Genomic DNA, 24,416 nt, shown 5'->3' with positions numbered 1-24,416 from the left:
CCAGTGCTTAATCTTCGGTCAAAATCCCTAAAAATTAATGCTTCAGGGACGTTTTTCAAATTTGAACAATTGAGAACATTACCAACTCACGTCAGGCGAATTGCTCTCAAACGACTGTCGAGCGTAGGGCTTCGGTACGAGCCAGCTGGGCCCTTTATTACAACTTGAAATTGTCGCCTCAAAACAGTTTTGGTGAATCGCATACAAAGAGACTAGTAAGGCTCGAGGCTTAAGAGAGCTGCTCGGCCACTTAATGCCCTCTAAGCGCCACCTGTTAAGACCGTTTTTGAGGACGAAAATTCAAATGGGTCAGACGAAAAATCGGTCAAGCGAAAAATTGCATAAAACCACAGGACTAATATAATCGCTACAAGCTTCGTTTGAGAGCAATTAAAAAGCATTCTCTGAAAAATTAACAGATCACGTGAATAAACGAGCAATTATATTTTGATAGAGTTGACATTTCACAAAAGAAGACGGCGCCATATGTGATTATTTTTACTTCGATACACGAGTTAGGATTTATCGTGTAAGATATCAAATTTACACCTAAAATTTTCCTAAGATCTTCTGATTATGCATCCCTAAAAAGGTCTCAGGAGAATAGTAAACTCATAATAATATCATTTTATGAGATCTTATGCCAGGAAAACGCTTACTATAGCAACTTGTACTGAGATGTTGTAGATATGATAATGATCGATCTATGATTCAATTCCCGAAAGCTGTGATGATTCAAAGTTTGATGCATAAGTTTATGAATGAATGAATCACATATTACTTACAACGCCTGAAACAGTTCACATCATAATACTAATTGTTATTTTCATCACACATTATGGCATATAGGTCACAGCATAAAACCAGTTTGAATAACTAGTTATGATATTTTTACTGCTTTTCTTTCAGCCATTATGACAAACGTCGATCAAAGTAGAAGCAAACAATTAGCGTACATTATGATTAAACCGATGCCAACAAATAAATATTATTTGGTTTACCACAAAAATTCTTATCAAAATGTAACAAAAATAACTTAAATTTGATGTGGAAGGGCACTCAAATCAATTCAAGTTGCTCCTTTTTTCATATACAAAGTTTCACCCTTCAAAGGATTTTTTGCTTTTTCTGTGTTGGTTTTTTTGTTGGCTGAGGAATTATGATTGCTTGTGTCATAAACAAACGGTAAATTACTAACTACACAAGACAAAATTATTCTGTATTTTTCAGAGCCCCAGACGAATAAAAACCATATCGCAAATTAGACATATGATTTGCTATCCTTCCTCAACATCCCCATTTATATCGGTAATCGCTCAGTTTCGTCGAGACAAAAAAGAATGTTCACAAAGTATTCTTTGTCGTTATAAGCTTGTTTGAACACATTAATGCTCGGTTTTGCACTTTGCTTTGGTTTTCAGAGCTTAGGCAACAGCGCCAGCAATTAAAAAACACAGGCAACCATAGAACAATAGCGTCAGAGATATCATATAAAGATGGGCGCAAAAGGGGAGAATCACCCGCTTGTAGAGGGTATGAAACATTTATGTTTAATGGCCGTGAACTTACATTAAGGTGTTACAAACAGGCTGGGGGGGGGGGGGGACTGGGCGTCCATTTATAGGTGATATGAGGTTACCTTAGAATGGGATAGGGAATTATTGGACAGCTTGTCAGGCGAATTGGAAGTGCTGTTGCTGTTATTTGGATTGTGATGACTCCCACTGTTGTTGTTGTTTACATTGTTACTATTGTTGTTGTTCACTCCTGCCCCCATGTTTGCTCTTTTCTCAGCACTGTCTCTGTTCTGTGGTTGATGTCTACTTGAGGCGTGGTCGTCTGTAGCTGAGTTCTGACCACTTGCAGCCTGCCTTTTTGCTTCCCTCTGAGCTCTCAACTGATCACTACAAACGACAAAAAGACAAACTACTCGTTAGCCTTAATCAAAAATCGACTATTCAAAGAATTGTGAGATATCAGGCATCAATCAACACACCAATCAGATAGAGCCACTGAAATAACATAAAGTCGAGCGAACAGTTCATCTGATATTTGTATCTGCGTGCATAATAATTCTTACAATAAACCAAAATTTAAGATCCCATTTGCAAGATTTTGTCTTGTATCGCTACCATAGCTCGTAGTGACCCCATGAAGTGACAGTGCTCAGAATGAGCCTGAATATATAATCAAATTAACAATTTCAATCATGCAACTTAGAAAGGTATCCCTTGTTGTATCGTGACGGCAGTCTCTGTACCCACTATTAGTACAATAAGAGCATGGCCAACAAGGATCTCGGCACATGAAAAGACAATAGACAGACTTTTGGGATTCCATCCCAATCAAAGACACACGCCAACCTGGAACTGAACATGGAGGCTGTGTTTTTTGAAAAGACAGCACAAGAGGCTATCAGGTCTGTTTGATTGACGTGTAAAAGAAACTAACTCAATATAATTTTGTATTCTCGAGTCCGAAAATCGTCAAGCTGAAGTTTTTTTTTGAAGTTTTACATTCTTGGCACGTGTTGATTTCGAGTCTTTCCCATTATAGTATGCCATCACGGTAAACTTACCATGATTGGGGAGAGGGTCTATACAATATATGACACCTAAGCTTGGTAGGCTATAATGAGAAAGAGCCCTCAATCTCAGGTGACATATCTATTTAAAGCGATAAAAATCATTTTAATAATTGTAATTATGCTGTTTTTAATTGACAATATTCAAGACCATATTGGGCTCCCATATCCATCTAGGACCATAGTCCTTAAATTGCTCATGTCTATCCAAAAGAATCGCACGACAGGATAATTATTGAAGAGGTAACATGCACCAAAAAATCTTATTTATTTTTTTTAAATATCTTAATAACAAAATAGTATAATTGGTAAAAACTCAAAGAAGAAATGAGGGACTAAGAGAAAATATCACTGATAAAAACAGGTGCTGATATTTGTTTGCATAATTCAAGCAAACAAAGGAACGTGCGACGGGGACACCGAGAAACCAATGATGCCAAAAGTTGATGAAATACTGGTTAAAACCCGCTTCTAAGAAAAATAACCAGCTCTAATAGAAATCTTTGTTACTCTTTAATATATTTGAACGAGGTTTACTTGTTATAAATGTCACTTAACGTGAAATAATAATTTAAAAGCTATAATAGAACGAAGAGGCTCAGTAATGCGCGAACGCTCCAACCCTTCTTATTCCCAATCTTCACTCAACTTTTTATCAACAGAAAGAGAGAGAGAGAGAGCACAACATTTCAATAGCCAAGAACGGTAAAAAAATCAAGTTCTTGAAAAAATGATGAGTCATTATATAGAGATATCTCGAAGAGAACAAATGGAATACGGAATGGAAAAAAACACGCATCTGTCAAGATATTTGAAGACGTAATATTATCAACTGTTTAAACCGCAGCACATGCGTAATAAGCTGCAAGTTTACAAAAACTGACTTGCTCCATTAGCAAATGACTCTTTAACACAAACCAAAGAAATATCCATTTGCCTTTGTTTCACGAGCTTAATCTGCTGAACTTTCTACAGATATAAATAAGAAAAATAAGAATCATGAAATTGTTAAATAAGAGAAAAAAATAAACCAAGGAAACTTTGTAAGTATGCTCTTATCTTACTATCAAATGTCTCCGATTTCATTATTGCATTAATGAATTTTTTTAAAAAAAAACTTAGATACGACTAAGTAACTTTTAAGCAAGACAACTCAAGGCCATAAAGATTTGAGAAAAAAAATTATTTCTTAGCTAATTAAAAACGATTAACTTCAATACAGAAATGTTGACAAAAGCAGAAACAGCCTCTTATTGTCTTCTGTATTCTTATTTTAAAGTACCACAATACAAGTGATTATATAAACTAAAAGTAATTATATAAACTAAAAAATATGAGGAAGAGAAGAATGAACATAGCTGAGGAGCGATAGGTGATCTTCAGCTAGTCATTCTTAACTCCAAATCACTTCAAAACTCCTAAGTGTGAGCAATCAGAGGACTCTTAAAGAAAGAACAAAATAAAAATCTTAAAATAGTAAAAATCATAAAACGTATTAAAAAAGCAATAAAAAGCTTGCTTTTAATTATTTAAAATACCTAATACGAAGAGAACAAAAAAGTTATTTGGTAAACTTTATAACATTATTTAAAGATGAAAATTTTAAAAAATTTTCAGATCCAATCTAAGAAAATTTTCCGGGAATAACTGAAAAAGATTAGCTAAATTAAGTATTCTTCGAACCAATTTAATAGGTGTGACGGCGCGAAGAGGAAAAAAATTAGGCCATCAATTTTTTTTCAAATCAAAAATCGGAAAATGTCTTCAAAGATCGGTTCAGTTTCTCGATACCTCTTTTTAATGAGGTCAAATGAGGTCTTTTTAAATTTACAGCCAAATTTTCCAAAAATTTTCTAATTATGCATCCCTATAAAGGTCTTAGGAGAATAGTAAACTCTTAATAATATCCTCTTATGAGATCTTATGCCAGGAAAACGCTTACTATAGCAACTTGTACTGATGGTTGTAGATATGATAATGATCTATGATTCAATTCCCGAAACCTGTGATGATTTAAAGTTTGATGCATAAGTTTATGAATGAATGAATCACATATTACTTACAACGCCTGAAACAGTTCACATCATAATACTAATTGTTATTTTCATCACACATTATGGCATATAGGTCACAGCATAAAACCAGTTTGAATAACTAGTTATGATATTTTTACTGCTTTTCTTTCAGCCATTATGACAAACGTCGATCAAAGTAGAGGCAAACAATCAGCGCACATTGTGATTAAACCGATGCCAACAAATAAATATTATTTGGTTTACCACAAATTTGTATCAAAATGTAACAAAAATAACTTAAATTTGATGTGAAAGGGCACTCAAATCAAATCAAGTTGCTCCTTTTTTGATATACAAAATTCGACCCTTCAAAGGATTTTTTGTCTTTTCTGTGTTGTTTTTTTGTTGGCTGAGGAATTATGATTGCTTGTGTAATAAACAAACGGTAAATTACTAACTACACTAGACAAAATTATTCTGTATTATCAGAAGCCCCAGACGAATAAAAACTATATCGCAAATTAGACATATGATTTGCTATCATTCCTCAACATCCCTATTTATATCGGTAATCGCTCAGTTTCGTTGAGACAAAAAAGAATAATCACAAAGTATTCTTTGTCGTTATAAGCTTGTTTGAACACATTAATGCTCGGTTTTGCACTTTGCTTTGGTTTTCAGAGCTTAGGCAACAGCGTCAGCAATTAAAAAAACGCAGGCAACCAAACAATAGCGTCAGAGATATCAAATAAAGATGGGCGCAAAAAGGGGAGAATCACCCGCTTGTAGAGGGTATGAAACATTTATGTTTCATGGCCGTGAATTTACATTAAGGTGTTACAAACAGGCTGGGGGGGGGGGCTGGGCGTCCATTTATAGGTGATATGAGGTTACCTTAGAATGAGATAGGGAATTATTGGACAACTTGTCAGGGGAATTGGAAGTGCTGTTGTTTGGATTGTGATGACTCCCACTGTTGTTGTTGTTTACATTGTTACTATTGTTGTTGTTGCTCACTCCTGCCCCCATGTTTGCTCTTTTCTCAGCACTGTCTCTGTTCTGTGGTTGATGTCTACTTGAGGCGTGGTCGTCTGTAGCTGAGTTCTGGCCACTTGCAGCCTGCCTCTTTGCTTCTCTCTGAGCTCTCAATTGATCACTACAAACGACAAAAAGACAAACTACTCGTTATCCTCAATCAAAAATCGACTATTCAAAGAATTGTGAGATATCAGGCATCAATCAACACACCAATCAGATAGAGCCACTGAAATAACATAAAGTCGAGCGAACAGTTCATCTGATATTTGTATCTGCGTGCATAATAATTCTTACAATAAACCAAAATTTAAGATCCCATTTGCAAGATTTTGTCTTGTATCGCTACAATAGCTCGTAGTGACCCCACGAAGTGACAGTGCTCAGAATGCGCCTGAATATATAATCAAATTAACAATTTCAATCATGCAACTTAGAAAGGTATCCCTTGTTGTATCGTGACGGCAGTCTCTGTGCCCACTTTTAGTACAGTAAAAGCATGGGCAACAAGGATCTTGGCACATGAAAAGACAATAGACAGACTTTTGGGATTCCATCCCAATCAAAGACACAAGCCAACCTGGAACTGAACATGGAGGCTGTATTTTTTGAAAAGACAGCACAAGAGGCTATCAGGTCTGTTTGGTTGACGTGTAAAAGAAACTAACTCAATATAATTTTGTATTCTCGAGTCCGAAAATTGTCAAACTGAAGTTCTTTTGAAGTTTTACATTCTTGGCACGTGTTCATTTCGAGTCTTTGCCATTATAGTATGCCATCACGGTAAACTTACCATGATTGGGGAGAGGGTCTATACAATATATGACACCTAAGCTTGGTAGGCTATAATGAGAAAGAGCCCTCAATCTCAGGTGACATATCTATTTAAAGCGATAAAAATCATTTTAATAATTGTAATTATGCAGTTTTTAATTGACAATTTTCAAGACCATATTGGGCTCCCATATCCATCTAGGACCGTAGCCCTTAAATTGCTTATGTCTATCCAAAACAATCGCACGACAGGATAATTATTGAAGAGGTAGTACGCACCAAAAAATCTTATTTATTTTTTTTAAATATCTTAATAACAAAATAGTATAATTGATAAAACCTCAAAGAAGAAATGAGGGACTAAGAGAAAATATCACTGATAAAAACAGGTGCTGATATTTGTTTGCATAATTCAAGCAAACAACGGAACGTGCGACGGGGACACCGAGAAACCAATGATGCCAAAAGTTGATGAAATACTGGTTAAAACCCGCTTCTAAGAAAAATAACCAGCTCTAATAGAAATCTTTGTTACTCTTTAATATATTTGAACGAGGTTTACTTGTTATAAATGTCACTTAACGTGAAATAATAATTTAAAAGCTATAATAGAACGAAGAGGCTCAGTAATGCGCGAACGCTCCAACCCTTCTTATTCCCAATCTTCACTCAACTTTTTATCAACAGAAAGAGAGAGAGAGAGAGCACAACATTTCAATAGCCAAGAACGGTAAAAAAATCAAGTTCTTGAAAAAATGATGAGTCATTATATAGAGATATCTCGAAGAGAACAAATGGAATACGGAGTGGAAAAAAACACGCATCTGTCAAGATATTTGAAGACGTAATATTATCAACTGTTTAAACCGCAGCACATGCGTAATAAGCTGCAAGTTTACAAAAACTGACTTGCTCCATTAGCAAATGACTCTTTAACACAAACCAAAGAAATATCCATTTGCCTTTGTTTCACGAGCTTAATCTGCTGAACTTTCTACAGATATAAATAAGAAAAATAAGAATCATGAAATTGTTAAAGAAGAGAAAAAAATAAACCAAGGAAACTTTGTAAGTATGCTCTTATCTTACTATCAAATGTCTCCGATTTCATTATTGCATTAATGAATTTTTTTTAAAAAAAACTTAGATACGACTAAGTAACTTTTAAGCAAGACAACTCAAGGCCATAAAGATTTGAGAAAAAAAATTATTTCTTAGCTAATTAAAAACGATTAACTTCAATACAGAAATGTTGACAAAAGCAGAAACAGCCTCTTATTGTCTTCTGTATTCTTATTTTAAAGTACCACAATACAAGTGATTATATAAACTAAAAGTAATTATATAAACTAAAAAATATGAGGAAGAGAAGAATGAACATAGCTGAGGAGCGATAGGTGATCTTCAGCTAGTCATTCTTAACTCCAAATCACTTCAAAACTCCTAAGTGTGAGCAATCAGAGGACTCTTAAAGAAAGAACAAAATAAAAATCTTAAAATAGTAAAAATCATAAAACGTATTAAAAAAGCAATAAAAAGCTTGCTTTTAATTATTTAAAATACCTAATACGAAGAGAACAAAAAAGTTATTTGGTAAACTTTATAACATTATTTAAAGATAAAAATTTTAAAAAATTTTCAGATCCAATCTAAGAAAATTTTCCGGGAATAACTGAAAAAGATTAGCTAAATTAAGTATTCTTCGAACCAATTTAATAGGTGTGACGGCGCGAAGAGGAAAAAAATTAGGCCATCAATTTTTTTTCAAATCAAAAATCGGAAAATGTCTTCAAAGATCGGTTCAGTTTCTCGATACCTCTTTTTAATGTCTCAGTTCGTAGTGTTTGTTTATAATTTTATCTTTTACTGTCTCAATGTTTGGTGTGTTAAAAGGTGAGTTTTTGATCAGATTTATAATCGGACCTAATTTTCTTGACATTTTTGGGAACTCTTATCCTCATGTTGCATGTTTAAAACTAATCGGAGCAAATAATATTTTGGCTTGAATTTATGAAACAGAACACAGAAACGGCTTAAAATGGGCGTTGTTTATTGAAATGACATGAAGTATTTGAAAAAAGCAATGGTGTATCATTAATTGCATTTGTGTCATTGATTTCTTTTGTATGCTTAAATTCATGAATATCGTCTGCATTATTACGTACGTATGGAGTGCGAAAACATGATAAAAAGAAAAAAAGCTTTTTCTCAGTTCTTTCAAAACTACTCTCTTGTTTATTTGCTATCTTCAAGTTGCCAAGTAAAATAAATGAAACGGCGTACAATCTCCATCAGTGCTGAGCACATTTGAAAGCACGCGATTTGAGGCTTAGCAAGAGATAAATCTCAAACTAACGTAACACCGCTTTATACTCGTTCGGTTTGTTTATTAGTTCGCGTAAATTGTACCAGCGAATTGTCGCATAAAACCACTGTAGCCTATCTGTTATTATTATTACATCAAGGTGTATTTTTTGATATATATGTTAAGCCAAGCGTTGACCATAAAACAAAAAGGCTCACTATCATGACAAGTATTACATGAAAGGTCATTCAAATCACGACTTATGAGTTTGTCAACTGGTAAACCAGGTATAGAGCTTGTTCACAAACATATCCATAACGCTACAATTCACAATTCACTCACACAATGCAAAGCGCATTATAACTAAATAGAGTACACTTTAATTACCATGTTAAATTGACCGTCTTTCACAATTTTTACATTTATACCCAAAAGCCTAATTCACATAAAAGAAAGACAGCGTTTGCTAAGACATCATTTTTGCACGTCAAATTCTAAAATTTTAAATTGAGTTCCAAGCCAGATTCTTGTAGCCTTTTAGAAGCTAGGCGCTAGTCGCCTACCGAGAAATTTTTAAAGTACCGAGAGTAAAAGCACTTCACGGCAGTTTAACTGTTTTCAGCAAATCTCGCTGATTCTTTTGTAGAGCGAAGCATATTTTGCCTTAAGGACTATTGAAATCATTAAAAAAACATTCATAGCCGAAACTTACCGCGTTCCACCTCGATGAGATTTTAGCACAAATTTTAAAATTAATTTGCAAAAAAGCTCTGATAGCTAACCAAGGGGACAATAGAATCCGTCGGCGATAGAAACAAAACTAGTTAAGCGTAGCAATTTTTCAAACATTGAGAGGAAAACTTGGGAGCAACACAATTTTAAATCAGCACCATAAGAAAAAACGTGCAGTAAAAAAGTTTATATAAATTGAGCAACAATTAACAGTTGGACGGAGGCTAAACATTGGTCCAAAAGATAGCTGGGTATACCTAGAGCGGGCCACTGAAAAAAATCAACTGTAAAACGTTTTGAATTGTGACATATTTTAGACCTAAAACGCACTGCCCAGCTGCCTTCATCTCTGTTACCCCTAGATCCGTCGTTAAAAATATTTTAACAGTTAAAACAGCAAAATTTTGCAAATTTTACCTCGGAAACGGCAATCACCAACTGTATAGCATTTATGCGAACAAAACCTTCAGGACAATACCTGCTATTTTTGATCAAGAAGTGCAACAAAAATTGCGGGGGAAAAATCAGCAAATTGTTTTACGATTTTAGTTTTTGAAAATTTTCGACTGTTAATTCGACTGTTAAATTGAACCACTTCAAGGTGGTTTAGAAAATCAAAAATGTTTTAAAAAATCCAAGATATCTTCGATACCCATTAAAGGAAATGTTATTTATTGCCAAAGTTTAAACTAAATTACAATCTAAAATATTTAAAAAATTAGAAAATGTTTATAACATGTTTTTACACCGCAAACAGTGATCAACAATTTTGTGCGAAGAGCATAAAAACTTCTTTAGTAATGTAGACAAGATGTGAAAAAAAAGTTTACTATTTAGTGTCAGAAAACAAATGAAAAAAAGCGAAAATTATTGGTACAACCTTGCAAAATTGTAGATTTTCCATTTTCTACCTCGGAAACAATCAATAAATAAAATTTTGAACAAACGTACATCAATATTATATTTCGGCAGGCACAATTGAAAAACTGTTCCGTCAAACTCATTAGCTGTAAAAAAAATGCCTTTATAATAAAAACTAATTTCAAAAAATTTGGAAAAACTGAAAAAATTCTAAGCTTTAATTTCACAAATTTTAAATTGCTTCGTTAATCCACGATAGCCTTAACTATGTCATAGACACCAATACAATGATCACCAAATTGCTCTTCTCTAATAAAATAATTTTTTAAAGGAAAAAACGCCACTAACCGTTAGGTTTTGAGATATTAATGATCAAGGCGGCTCGGTAATGTGCGATCGCACATAAGGTTCCGACCCCGCTCATCCACAATTTTGGCATAATTGTCTACCAAATGCGGAACAGATAGAAAAACATAAAAAATTCAAGTATTTTTAAAAAAAACTGGTGTATGAACGAAAAGATAGCCTCCAAAGCAAATAACTCAGTGAATTAAGAACTGTTGGTATTCAATTTTTTTATGCAGTTACAAAAAGAACAACAAACAGACAACAAACAAAAATCAATGAAAACTTGCCAGAAAATGCTTTGGAAGCCGTAGAGCCATACTTTGGGCCTCGAAACATGTTCGATTGCACCTTCGTCGAACACCGATATTGTATTATGTGGCCGCTCATCAATGAAAATAAGCAACAATTAGACAGAAAAGAAAAAAAATGCAAAATTATGTAATACTTGTTTTTTTCGAAAAAAATTTATTTCCAAAGACATGAAAGCCATTAATTACAAAATGAAAAAAGTGAATAGGTTCGTCTATTCTTCCAAAGGAAGCCCTTGAGACCTGCAATTATCCAGAATATGTCTTACGTCTACAAAAAGAACGTCAAATATGACAAAAATCAAAAATTCATTTACTTTTTTTGTGAAAAACCCGTGTGGAAGCCAGTAAAGTCACAACGAATTCTTTAAAAACACTAGATTTTGTGATACCAATCCCTTTTGACACCTTCCCCTGACAAAAAATGCCATTTTTAACCTTTAATTAACGAGAACAGGTAACAAACAGACAATAAAAGGAACAAAATTGCGAAGTTGAAATGTTTTTTTTATTTTGGAAAACAATTGTTTTCAGTCATGAAAGCCATTATCTGTCTTCTAATATCACATCGGTTCGTCTACTCTTCCAGGAAAAGCCAATCAAACCGGGTCATTGAACAGGAAATTAAATACGACCAAAAAGACAAAGTAAAAACGACAGTTAAAGACAAATTTAAAAAAATCAATTAAATTCTTCGAGAAAGTATTGTCGAAGCGGTAAAGAACCACAATCTATGTCTTTAAGGATTTAAATATTATCAATTGTGCGTTATTTGGAACGCGAAAAATGTGATATATGAACTGACAATAACGTGATAATTTGACAAAATTAGAAAACATGAAAAATGGGCAATTACGTAAAAATTTAAAAAAAAATTGTGAAATCTAGTAGTATCAAAGCCAGAACACCATAACTTAAGGCGTAAAACTGCAATAAAGACTAAATTTGAATTCAGCAGAAAGAAGGAGCACTCTTTGATTGCTGACACTAAGCTACAAGTTGACCAAAGTAAGAGAAAAATGGAGGCAAAATTCAATAAGCAATTTTTTTTATTTAAAAATCAAATATTTTAAAAGTCAAAACGACTATAAGCTTTCAAGCAATAAACTAGATAAATTAATTTCGAGCTAATTAGGAAGCCAATACGACCTATCACTAGTGAGCTTTGATTTGAAATGTTCTGTTATTTAATTAATATAAAAAAGATCGAATTTTCTTTTAAAAAACCGACTGATGACAATCCGAATTATTTTTGGATTGTAACGGTCCAAGATCGATACAGAACTAGTCCTGCTAATGTTTATTGTTCATTAGGAATATTTAATTTTTGGAATGTCAATGATTTAGATATTTTGTTTGTTAAAAAATCAAAAGTAAATGCTGCGTTTTTGATAATCAACGAATAAAGTTAGCAAAAAAACTGCAAAGTTTTATTTACAGAGGACTCTGAACAAAAGTTGAAGTGGAATTAGACTTTTCAGTCTACAAAGATTGTGCTAGTGGTGTTTTGGTGTGCACTTCCAGCAAATTTAATCAGAGTGGACAAAGGAACTTATTTCGTGCTAATTTTGATGTAAAAGTCTGAATTTTGTGAAATTTTTAGCCGGAATTTCTGACAAAAAAAATTCAATGAAAATAGGCGACAATGTATTTTGTCTATAAACGTAAAATGAACAACAATTTCATGAAAAATATTATTATATTTTATCAAAATTGGCGAAATTTTAGTCAAAAATTCCGAAAAAAGGTGAATGAAATCAACGGAATTCAATCTATTTTCTCGAAAGTTTAAACCTCGATATCTCCCTGTCAAAAACGAAAATTAAAAAAAATCTTTTTAAGTCCATATTCTACGCGGGACAAGCTTTCTAATGATACCAGTCTCAACTCTCTACGATGAATATATCGATCGGCCAAAATTGACTGAACAAAAAAAACCCAGTTGAGTATATAGTTCCTCCCCCCCTCAAGAGGGGTCGGAACAAAAACAGACCAACAATTGGTTTGACGGGAAATTGCTGAAATGCGAAAAGAACATTTCTTTTGCTACACGTCATTTTGCATTGTATTCCACTAATCTGGGGGTCAGAAAAAATTCATAATGGCTTCAGAATTTCTTTGCCAAATTTCAAATTTTGTGATTAAAATAATCAAAATTAGATGGCTTTTGGGCACCTTAGAATTCAATTTAATCGCTAGTCTGGCCAACTGGCATCATATTTCAAAAATAATGAATCTATCTAAAAAATTCTCGGGAGGGAAAAATTTGCAAAATAATTCAGTTTTCTGCGTTTTTCTCGTGGAGGAGTACGGTGACTATTACCTTTTCGCTCCAAACAACGCCTTTGCAAAATATCATTTCCTTTAGAGAAAAAAATTTGTCCCCCAAACACAGTTGGGTTTTTAAGATACTTGTGAAAAAGTTGTGTAAAACTTGGGGACTCTGAGAGATGTTATCTTGATTGCAATCCACTAATGCAAGACATGAACGCAGAAAATTTGGTCCTTCTAGCTGAGAATGAGCCGAATTGAAATAAATTTCAGAACGTTGAAGAACCTTGATCTAATTACTTCACTTTTTTAAAGCAATTAAAAAATCGATATCATAAACTACAAAAACTGAAGTATTTATAGGCACTCCTGAAAAAAACAGCTTTATTTAAAGAAATGCAGAGCCATTTTGCTAAAACTGTAGAATGTTGACAGAAAGATATTCAAAATTTTCATGAAATATTCATTCAAAATTTTTGAGCTGAGCCCAGACTCATTCGAGTAAGTGTCTAGATTTCGCCTTGAGTTAAAATGTCCTCTATCGCATTATCACACGGCCTTCATACTATAAAAGATAGCAATAAAAATACGCGACAGAAACAGAAAGTTTCAAATTTTCCGACCTAATACTTTTCAGGAATGTCTTCACTCATTCGCAAAAAAATTCAACTCGTTCAATGGCTTATAAAGACATCATAAATATTTAAAAAAAAAACGGCATAACGGTACGCTAATAATTAATTTTAAATCATTAAAAGACGCCAGGGACAATTTGATGAATCATGCCAAATTTACTGTTTCAGTCGGCAGTTTTCAGTCGAAGTGTTAACAAATACAACATTAGCCGGTCAGGTGAATAATTCGAAGACTATATAACTACAATTTGTGTGATAATTAACTTCAGTTCAATGCATGTGATGTGATCACGGCAATAATCTCATCATCTGTGTGCTTGTTGTGTTTGAGATATGTCAAATATAAAGGATAGCAGGATTGTCAATATTACAGCACTAAGCGTTTGTCATATCAAGTATGCGAAGTGTTGTGCACTGCAAAGCCTAATAGCTGAGTTCACATTCAATCGCCATATACCACACCCCACTACCAGGAACAAACCAGTGTTTCCAAGGTACAACCTGGTTTAACTAATTTAGGTTTATGTCCAGGTGCGATACTTTGCTCCAAGAAATGTGCCGCAATATCTAGTCATTTCACATTATTCATTGAATATCTCATTATTTCTCGAACCATATCTTAACTTTTATTTTCAGGCATGTTGAAGACTGTTGATCTTTCTGTTAAGACCACCTAATCACAACCTATAATATTTGAACGCCAAAGCTAAATTAATAGCCAAATGCCAGAAATTGATATGTCCGGTCGAAACCTCGCCTTCTTGCAGGTATTGAATCCCAGATTGTCAACTGGTACAAAAACCGTACTCAAATTGTGGAAAAATTTTCTCTACATTTTGTATAATTATGATGGTCAGTGTTAGGGCGATTAAATGAGAACACAGTTTTAAGGTAAATCAGTGTCTGTCTGTTTAATTTGGTTTAAATTGGCTAATCATTTATCTACCCACGTGATATTAGGCTGCTTCATGCTCATGAAGTCAGCGATTGACCTTCTAGAATTACGTAACAGCAACAGGTCATTGGCTGTCACGCTTTGCACCTGGCCCCTGTTATTACATAATACACACGCAAACATTCATACATATTTAGTCAAGGACTTCAAAAGGGAAAACTAGTTCCAGATCTTGGGTGATTATGGAATGGTTAAAGTTAACTCTTTCAATTATTACAAATCTTTCTGATAAAGGGCCATCTTTCTCTACTTTGCGACATTTTTAATAGCCACCCAAAAGTTCTGGACACCAAAGCACAGACCAACTTGACCTCTCAATTCGTCGTTTATTTTTTCAACGTATTATTTTCAAAGCAAAGCTTCATATAACCACGGATCTGATCGTCTAAATTAGTCAGCATGTGTTCAATGAAAAGTGTTTGTGCCATTCGACTGCAGTCTTGCTCACAAACACAAATGAGCTTTACCATTTCAATTTTCTGAAGTTTCCTAGCAGAGCAGGCATAATTTTATTATTGTTCTCGATTGAAATTCACAAGTTATTACTAGAAAAGGGGATAACTTTCGCTATGACTAAATAGGAAAAGTAACATCAAACATAACGTGGCTTGTGTTAGTGAATTTAGCCTCGACTAAGGGTAAGAGAGAGGAAATAATATAATTGAACTTGGTTCTTTAAATTAGAGAAAGTATATTTTTCCTAAATGAAAAGAAAATCGGGGCAACCTGAGAGTTTTGAGGTATCCATGTTGCAGACATTCTTCCATGGTTATACGCCTGGCAGGGTCATACTCCAACATTTTGTACATGAGATCAACCCCGTCGGAGGGCATCGGCTCAGCCAGGTGGGTGAGGGTCTTGTCATCACGTGAACAAGGGGGGAAGTTGAAGCTCATGGAGCGTGATCGCTTGAACTTAGAAAGCACCTCTGGAGGGGGAGTTCCAAACAGTTTGTGGATTTTGTCTATCTGATCTATCTCGTTCTGACCAGGAAAGAGTGGCTTTAACCTGGAACAACTTAAACCTGGTTAAAATTAGGTTAAATGTATTTTTTTAAGCTTTTTTACACTTTCAAGCCTAAAAATTACCAATTCAAACTATGTAACCAAAAAATTCCAAAAAAATTTCAAAATTTTGTTTGAAAACATTTCTATCTGTTTGACTATTTTTTGCTGGTTAATAACTATTGTTCGAACCATCTTTTCTCTGCATCAGGATTTCTTTTGGAAAATTGCAGACGTCAGACAATTTAGAGCTCTCGAAATAGCAAAAATATCCTTCGAAAATGTAAAAATAAAAGCAGAAAAAAGTAAATGTATTTTTTTCTAAATTCTAGAGCTGCTTTTGCAAAAACATTAATCTCATTTCATCGGATTTAACCATTTGAGTACTATCAAAACGTTGGAGACATAAAAAACTGGCTTCATGAAATGAATATCGAATCAACCAAAATTATTTTAAAAAAAAGAAGGAAATTTTTCTTATCTTTTTTATTTGTATTCTTTATAATGTCAGAGCCAATAGTTCGAAATAATCTCTTCTAGTAAAATGAAATCCACATGAATTTGAGAGTGAGAGAATTCATGGATTGCCGGGTTGAAACACTTGATACGTCTGTCAATATTTTTTTGAATATGAGAATTAATTTTCACTTCTCTGTAATTTGAAAAGGCTGTTCGAATTTATCTTCTCCAGTTTTTGGGCAAATATGTAAACTAAAAAATTCAATCATTTATTGATTGCGAAACTCCTCCTAAGAAAAACGGAATTTTCTTTTTATAGAAAAAGACTAATTTTTTTCAGTTCAGATAAAAATTACAAAAATTTCCTAATTCTTTAGAAAACACTTACTTGAAAAAGTGAAAGTGTCAAAACGAAATCACTGAAAACCAGTGTTCCTCGTTGCTACTAATTAAAAGAGTTTAAGAACAGCTTTCAACGTTCCTTTTCATGTTAGACACAATTAGATGCAGAATGCAAAAACTGTCAGAAATATTAGGAAAATAGAGAAATTATTTAAGCTAGAAAAACCTGCTACAAATTGCGGTTTTAAATAATTTCAATACCAAACTTGTGTTCAATAAATCTAGCTGTTAACAAAACTGCGAGATTTTTTCATAAAAAGAATCGGATTATAAAGCTCACGAAAGATCAAAAATGACAAAATAATGCTCATGAAAGATCAAAAATGACAAAAGACGAACAATGATTAGCCGTTTTACAAGAAAAACAGAACTAAATCTACAGAGAACTTTTCTAAAAAGCTGATTGGAGCTCATTAAGACAATAGTTTTGCAAGTAGTTCTTTGCTGCAACTTCTCAATACTTAATTAAAATATTTCGTGTGAATTTTCTTGATTTTTTACCTGTGTTTCATAAATTAGAAAATAAAGTTGCCAAAAGAGTTGCATAAAAACTAAAACGGCAAAATTTATCTAAATTGTTTGCATTTTCATTGATTTACAAGCACTAATAACAGGCTGACTATACCCAGATTGGGCCGCTGAACTGTTTGTGTACGGTAAAACTTTTTGCATATTGAGACATTATAGCTCTGAAAAGCACTGGAAACTTCCAAGCTTCCGGCATCCTTGTTACCCATTAGATTTAATTTTGCAATACTTAAATAAAAATAATTCCTTGAACTTTCTTGATTTTTTTTACGTTTGTTTCAAAATTGAAAAATTAAAATGCCAATTTTTTCCACAGAAAAAAAAGTTTTTTAAAGAATATTGTGCTGTTTATTGAGACATTATAGCTCTAAAAAACATAGGAAGTTCCCAAGCTGCCAACGTTCTTGTTACCCATTAGATGACCGCATTAACAATTTTTTAAATAAAAAATGAAGATTTTGATCAAAGGTTTCAAAACTGCGTTTTTTTTTGCAATTTTTATCGCGGAAACGGTGATAACCAATTGTTGAAAAAAGAAATGAATAACGCCAACAACCCGGAAGACACGATAAGAAAAACAATTTTTGCTGAGAAAAAATTCTACCGAAAATGTGAGATTAAATTAACAAGGGGTTTTAAAAATTTACATCTTTAATTTTTCAGGTGGAGGTTGCACGTTCGCAATAAATTGTTTCTAAAATTGTACTTTTTAAATATTTCTACCTCGGAAATTGAGATAACCAATTGTTGGCCAATGCGCTGGACAACACCAACAAGTAGTCAGGCCCAATAAAAATGCTTATTTAATTTGAGAAAACGGAAAAGAAAAATAGCAGACAGTTTTAAAATTTCATCACACCGCAAAAGTAAAATTTCATCACACCGCAAAAGCAGATGTGAATTGCCTCAGTCCAATTTGACCGAGCGCATAACTAATTTCCATTTCGCAATGTTAAGAAAAGAACTTTTCAGAATTGTGTTACATTCAAAAACTAGTCTAATTATATTGAACGTAACCGAAATTGGCGAAAGAATAATCAGCCAAAGTCATTTCAGGTCCGCTTTTGCCGTGTAATGTTCAGTTTGCGAATTTATTAAATAAACATAGCCGGCATATTGCCCTAAAATAGCCGCGACAGACGCTTGTGGCCTTCCGTGGAATTGAAACTAAGGAAATAAGATAGAACGAATGACAATCAAACCTTTAATAGACCACTAGACTTCTGGGTTAGATTCGGACTGCCATTTTTAAGAGACACATACGCTCTATAAGGAAAAAAACACTAAAAGAGCTTTTTCAAAATAATGTTTGAATTCACAAAATCAAGACTCTAATACTCGAGAATTAGGGAATATACGTTTGGCACAAATTAGATGCACACTATTAATCTTTAACTAGCTAATGTTGATAAAATTTCAATAAGTAAGTTCAGAAATCATTTCTTTAGTGAGGCAAGTCACGCAATTCATCTAAAAGCAGAGCAAATGAAGACACGCACACAAATTTTAACTACAAAGCAGTAGAAGTCACTGAAATTGAAAAAATCAATGATCGCAATAATCATCGATGGAGACGACAAAACAAAAAAACCACAATGTCCACAACAATAGCCGCTATCACTTTGCGGCTATTAATAATAAATACTTCAATCTTAATGAAAAATCAAAATTAAATATTTCGAAAATTCGAGCCATCTTTGAACCGCTAACAACCAATATTTGTGCGGTGAGCATTAGGAACTCTTATGGCTATTTATACATGATACGCAAAAACGTTTTAAAATGTTATCTATTTTTTGGGTGTAAGAAAGCAAAGGAAAACGACGAAAGCTGATATTGCAGTTACTTTCCACCTCGAAAAAAATTAAAAACAAATTTTTGCGAACACATCATAATTACGCAGACACAAGCGGGAAAAAATGTCGGACACAATTATCTTTTAAACTTGTTACCTTTGAAAAAATGCCTTTTAATGAATTTTAATTACTGAGATTATTGTATTCAATAAAATTTAATATAAAGATATTTATGAAAAAAAGTGACAAATATTCTTAAATTCAACAAAATCAAAAAATTTAAAAAAATTGCACGTTTTATCAAAAAATTGCTAAAATTGGTGATGTTAAAATGTTGAAACCATTCCATTGCCACTGGAAACAAAGCAGTAACCTATTATGAAACCCTAGAGGAGGTTCTTTGAACCCTAGGACTGATAAAAATCAAAAAAAATTTTCATAAAATGTTAAAAAAAAGCTTGAAAGAAACTGCCGAAGAAGTATAAATTTGCGTTTTTAGCAAGCGGTTGTTCGTCAGTAGCTAGCCAGGGAGGGGGAGGGCTTGCACCGGGGGCAGATTGGGGGCAACACTGGGGTGGGTGGCAACAGCGCGGTGGGGGGGGGGGGTTGGGGCAATAGTGGGGGGGGGGTCAACATTGGGGGTGTCTTCAACCTCTAAGAACCGCCCTTCACACCATAAGTATAAGTCACCAAAACAGTTTGAGCTGAAACAGAGCTGAAAGCCTTTAAGAGCATTTAATGCCCGCTGGGCGCTACCTGTTAATCCCGTTTTTCAGGACGAAAAGTCAAAAGCGTCAGACGAAAAATCGGTCAAGCGAAAAATCGCATAAAAAACATAGCCGGTAGAATACAGGAAACAACTCGAATCGTCGTGCATTATAAACTCTAACCTAACCTTACCAAAATCACAACATCAAAATAGACAAGAGAAAAAAAACAAAAGTATTCTAACAGACCACATTAAAGTGTTTTAAAAATGACGACGTTTTTAAGGTGGGGGGAGCTAGGTGGGGTGGGTGGGTAGATAGGTTGGGGAGGTGGGTAGTGCTGGGGTGGTTGGGGGGGGGGGGGAGGGGGGGTAGGTGGGGGTAGTTAGGTGGAGGGAGGGGGTAGTTTGGGAGGTAGGGGTACGAGGGGGGGGGTAGGTAGAAGGTGGTGGTGGTGGGTGGGTGGGGGGCGGGGGGTAGGTAGGTGTTTGGGGGGGGGGGGTGTAGATAGATGGTGGGGGGTTGTGCGGTGTAGTTTAGATAATTAGGGGTGACTTATATAGGAACAAAAAAATCTCAAAATGACCTCTTCACCATGAACACTACCAGCAGTTCCTAATTACTATACTTTACAAACGAAGCTACTGTTAAAGTCCAATGTTCGAAAACAGAAGTCAACAATCAAAAACGGAGGTAAATGCTCGAACAGAAAGAAGTCAAAATTCAAGTCATTAACAAACTTGTAGAACTTGTAGAATCTCAATACTCCTCTTCGAGTCGTAAAAAAGACCGACAGGGCCAATATAATTGCTACAAACTTCGTTTGAGAGCAATTAAAAAGTATCAAAGAATAGGGAATAAATTTTTGAAAACTTAGTTTTTTGCTTGGGTGATCCCAATTTTTTGTATTCAAGAGTCTGTTTCAATGAGGAAAAACAATTTGGTCTCCGGATTGTTGGGTTTTGAGATAGTTTTGAAAACCTGACAAATAAACGGTTTGACGGGAAATTGTCTATGGCATCTTCGTAAAATTTTGTCATCCTGGCTTTACAATTGTGGTTTTTGCAAAAAATTTTTGGAAACAAATTTAACTTGAATTTTTTTTGGGGCGTCAAAAATTTTGAATTATTTGTAGTTTTCTGCGTTTTTGTCTAAGACGAGTACGTTGACGCTCTATTCTTGTTCTGTTTAAAACATATTTTTCAAAGAGATTTTTTTTGCGAGAAAAAATTCCGTTCCCCATAGTTAAATTCAAGATATTTATATAACAAACCGACTTGGGAGCAATTTAGCGGGAAATTGCATATAGGCCGGAACAATTGGTGGGCCTTGAAAGCTCATGTTTTGTTTTTTATTCACTACCCTATGAAATGATTACAAACAATTTGGTCATCTCAGCTCTGAAAATTTGGAAGGAATTTTGATGCCTGCAAGCCGCCATCATGTCTCTAGTAAAGGATTCGCCTTAATTGGTTTCGCAGTCCTTAAAAATGCCAAAACTTTCAGCTTTCATCGTAATTTACCGCAATTGTTTTGAACTTTTTGAGGATGATAGTAAGAATGTCTCTTTTATCGCGAAATTTTGATAATTGTTATTGTTATTATTATTATTTGGTATTAATAACAAAAATAATCGGATCAGTGATGCGGATTATCTGACGGCAAACTTACGTCGATATCTCAAAGTAAAACACAGCCAACAGACCAAACGTCCATTTTGTAATCATAGTATCCATCGGTTAATAAGCACTCGGGAGCAACGGTACCTAAACGATCCTTTGTGTGTTATTAATCTGACATTGCATTAAAGTATTTCTTTAGGAAAAAACAAATAACAGAAGCTTACCATCTCGTTGAAATGTATTCTGTAAAAGGTTGTTTTGACTCTCGTGATCTACAGGATCCGAAATCTGCTAACTTTAAAAGGTCTCCTTTTACTAATATATTTTCGGGTTTAACATCTCGATGAAAAATTCCATGCCTGAAATCGAATAATCGTTTCTATCTGTTCTACTAAAATCAAACGCAAAATCATTAAAAAGGCACTTGGTCATACTTATGCATATGTCGAACTGCATCAACCAATTGCAACATGTAGAATCGAACACGACTTTCAGGTAAGTAGTGTCGTTTACCTAAACAGAGGCAAACTGAATCGTCTAGATTAAAACAAAACGATTACTAAATGAGTACATTGGGTAAAATGCACAGAAAAACATGCCAGAAGTAATTTATCCAGTCGGGAAAAAAAGAGATCCGTGAAGACTACAGATAATTTGTATCAATAATTTGCTAAGGACATTAAGCTGAAATGCTATACATTGGGATCTGTTCATTAATGCCTAAGAAATTGTTCCAGAGCACAGAAAAGGTGGCTTGTAGCAACTCCAGAGAAATAAGACTGATTTTTGAGGTGCAGTGCTAAATATGACTGGAGGAAAAGCAAATAACAGAAAAGATCCAAACATCAATTAACTTTAACACTAACACCAAGCTTACCGGTCTTTTTATTATCTTTCAAGATAGCTGAAAATAGAACTCATTAGCTCGAAGACTTCTCAATTTCTTCCTCAAAGAAATGTCATTCTTCTCTGTGGATTCTCGCTTTTGCATTTGTCAAAGATATAGTAGTAAAATCTTTAAGTTTTCATTAGAACACAGGTTTGATTCAAGTCTGCTTTCAGCTTAAATTTTGCTGGAAAAAAGACGGCAAATCAAACAATTCAGAGTAGTGCCATTTATTGAAAGTTTTGTAATTTATAATGATATTGAATTAAACAAATTACCTCTTATTAATTCGTACAAATTCATATCCATCAGCTCCATGACTAGGTAGAGTGTACAAGAAGTTGGCTCACTGAAAGAAAAGATTCAGTTCAGTAAATGATGAAACCAATTCAATAATTGAAGGAATATCGATAAAAACTAACAAGATCATTTCTTTCAGCTTGACAATATTGGCGTGAGAGGAAAGCTTTCTCATTGCCTGAACTTCTCTGATTTTGTTGCATTGATAAATGCTGAAATACAAAAACTTCCTTCACTTCTCTTGTTTATTGGAAAAGAACAACGAAATCGAGCTTAACAAACCTGTCGTATCTCTGCTTTAGCTTTTTGACAGCAACTGATTCATCGGACGTCCTATTACGACACTCGAGGACTTCTGAGAAAGTGCCCTCTCCTTTCTTCGATACGACCATATATTCTACGCAATTTCAAAATTTTACCATAATTGAAATTCAGATTTAAAAAAGATTTTGGTTGATTCCATTTTAGGCCAAAAAACAGAGAGCAAACCTGTTTGAAACCCATCGTTAATTTACAGACATTACAGGGTTTATGTAATAAATGCATTTTTAATGTGAAATGGCGGAGGACAGTGGACAAAATGAGGTTTTTCCATTATAGCGTATCCTAGCTGAATAATGTAACGTACAACCCACACCCCCACACAATGCAGAGAAAATATCCCATTATAGAGGCTATAGTTCTGTCGGGGATACAATAACTGTAAAAAACTATGCTTAAAAACGTACTACTGAGAAGATTGCCCTCTTTTGCCTGGACTGCATCTGTTCGATTACTCCGTTGTGTAGTTTGAGCAGTCCGACTATCCGCATTATCCTTCGCATAAATTGCCATCTCAACCACAAGCAGCAAAATGTCTATAATACTGAAGGTAAATTATGCAATCTCATGATTACCACACGATCGCATTGAATACAGCTGGAAACTTAAATTGACTATAATATTAGTATGGATAATTGCTTCAAAAATAAATTTCAACTTTCTTTTTCCAAAACATGGCTCGACTAATCAATCGAGTCGTAATACGAAAATTTGAATTATAGCAAAATAAAAGACCAAAACAGATCAATAGATGCGGAAACCAACTTTAATTCTGCACATCCAATGCATAAAGTTTGAGTTAGTAGCCTCAATAAACCAAAAACTAAATCTGCAAAAAGTCAACTTCAACTCAGCCCAACAACTTCTCAATTCAATTGTTTTTCCAGGCTCAACCTACGGACAAAGAGACGTACTTTGATGAACTTTTGAAATCGAAATATAATAGCTTCGAAAAATAAGAGGTTTTTGGAAAAGTTGGTGCGGAGTGAGCAAGTTTACCTCAAGCACAACGATGTTAAATGAGTTGATGTTTCAAGATTTACACTGATTAAATGACTGCCCGAAAAAACTCAGGAGAATAGTTGCCAAATTCTATGCCAATTGCCTGCCCGGGACAACTCCGAATGGTTATCTTGTAAGATCTTACAAGATTCTGACAGAATCTTATAAGAGGATGCATCGTCTTACAAGATTTTCTGACAGAATCTTACAAGATAAACATTCGTCTGACAGAATCTTACAAGATAAACATTCGTCTTACAAGAATCTTACAAGATAGCCATTCGCCTTACAAGATCTTATAAGATAACCATTCGTCTTAAAAGAATCTTACAAGATAACCGTTCGTCTTAAAAGAATCTTACAAGATAACCGTTCGTCTTAAAAGAATCTTACAAGATAACTGTTCGTCTTATTTATACGGTATCCGTTCGTCTTAAATCCTAGAATCCTATACTTAAGACCTAGACTTGAAAAAAAAATATTAAAGATTGCAATACTTGAATCTACAAATTTGTAGAAAATATTATTAATTTATTGAATCAATTTATTGAATCAACTTATTAGTC

General features: G+C 34.1%; 1 pseudogene; it reads right to left on the bottom strand.

Annotated features, from left to right (window-relative positions):
• Positions 1 to 23,490, bottom strand: part of LOC142344810 (serine/threonine-protein kinase MAK-like) — a 59,558-nt pseudogene extending 36,068 nt beyond the window's left edge.
• Positions 23,491 to 24,416: the final 926 nt, after the last annotated feature.

Source organism: Convolutriloba macropyga, chromosome 8 (genome assembly GCF_964194025.1).
Source record: "Convolutriloba macropyga chromosome 8, txConMacr16.3, whole genome shotgun sequence".
NCBI lineage: Eukaryota > Metazoa > Xenacoelomorpha > Acoela > Convolutidae > Convolutriloba > Convolutriloba macropyga.
Note: the sequence above shows the minus strand (reverse complement) of the source record. Positions and strands in the feature narration are given on the sequence as shown.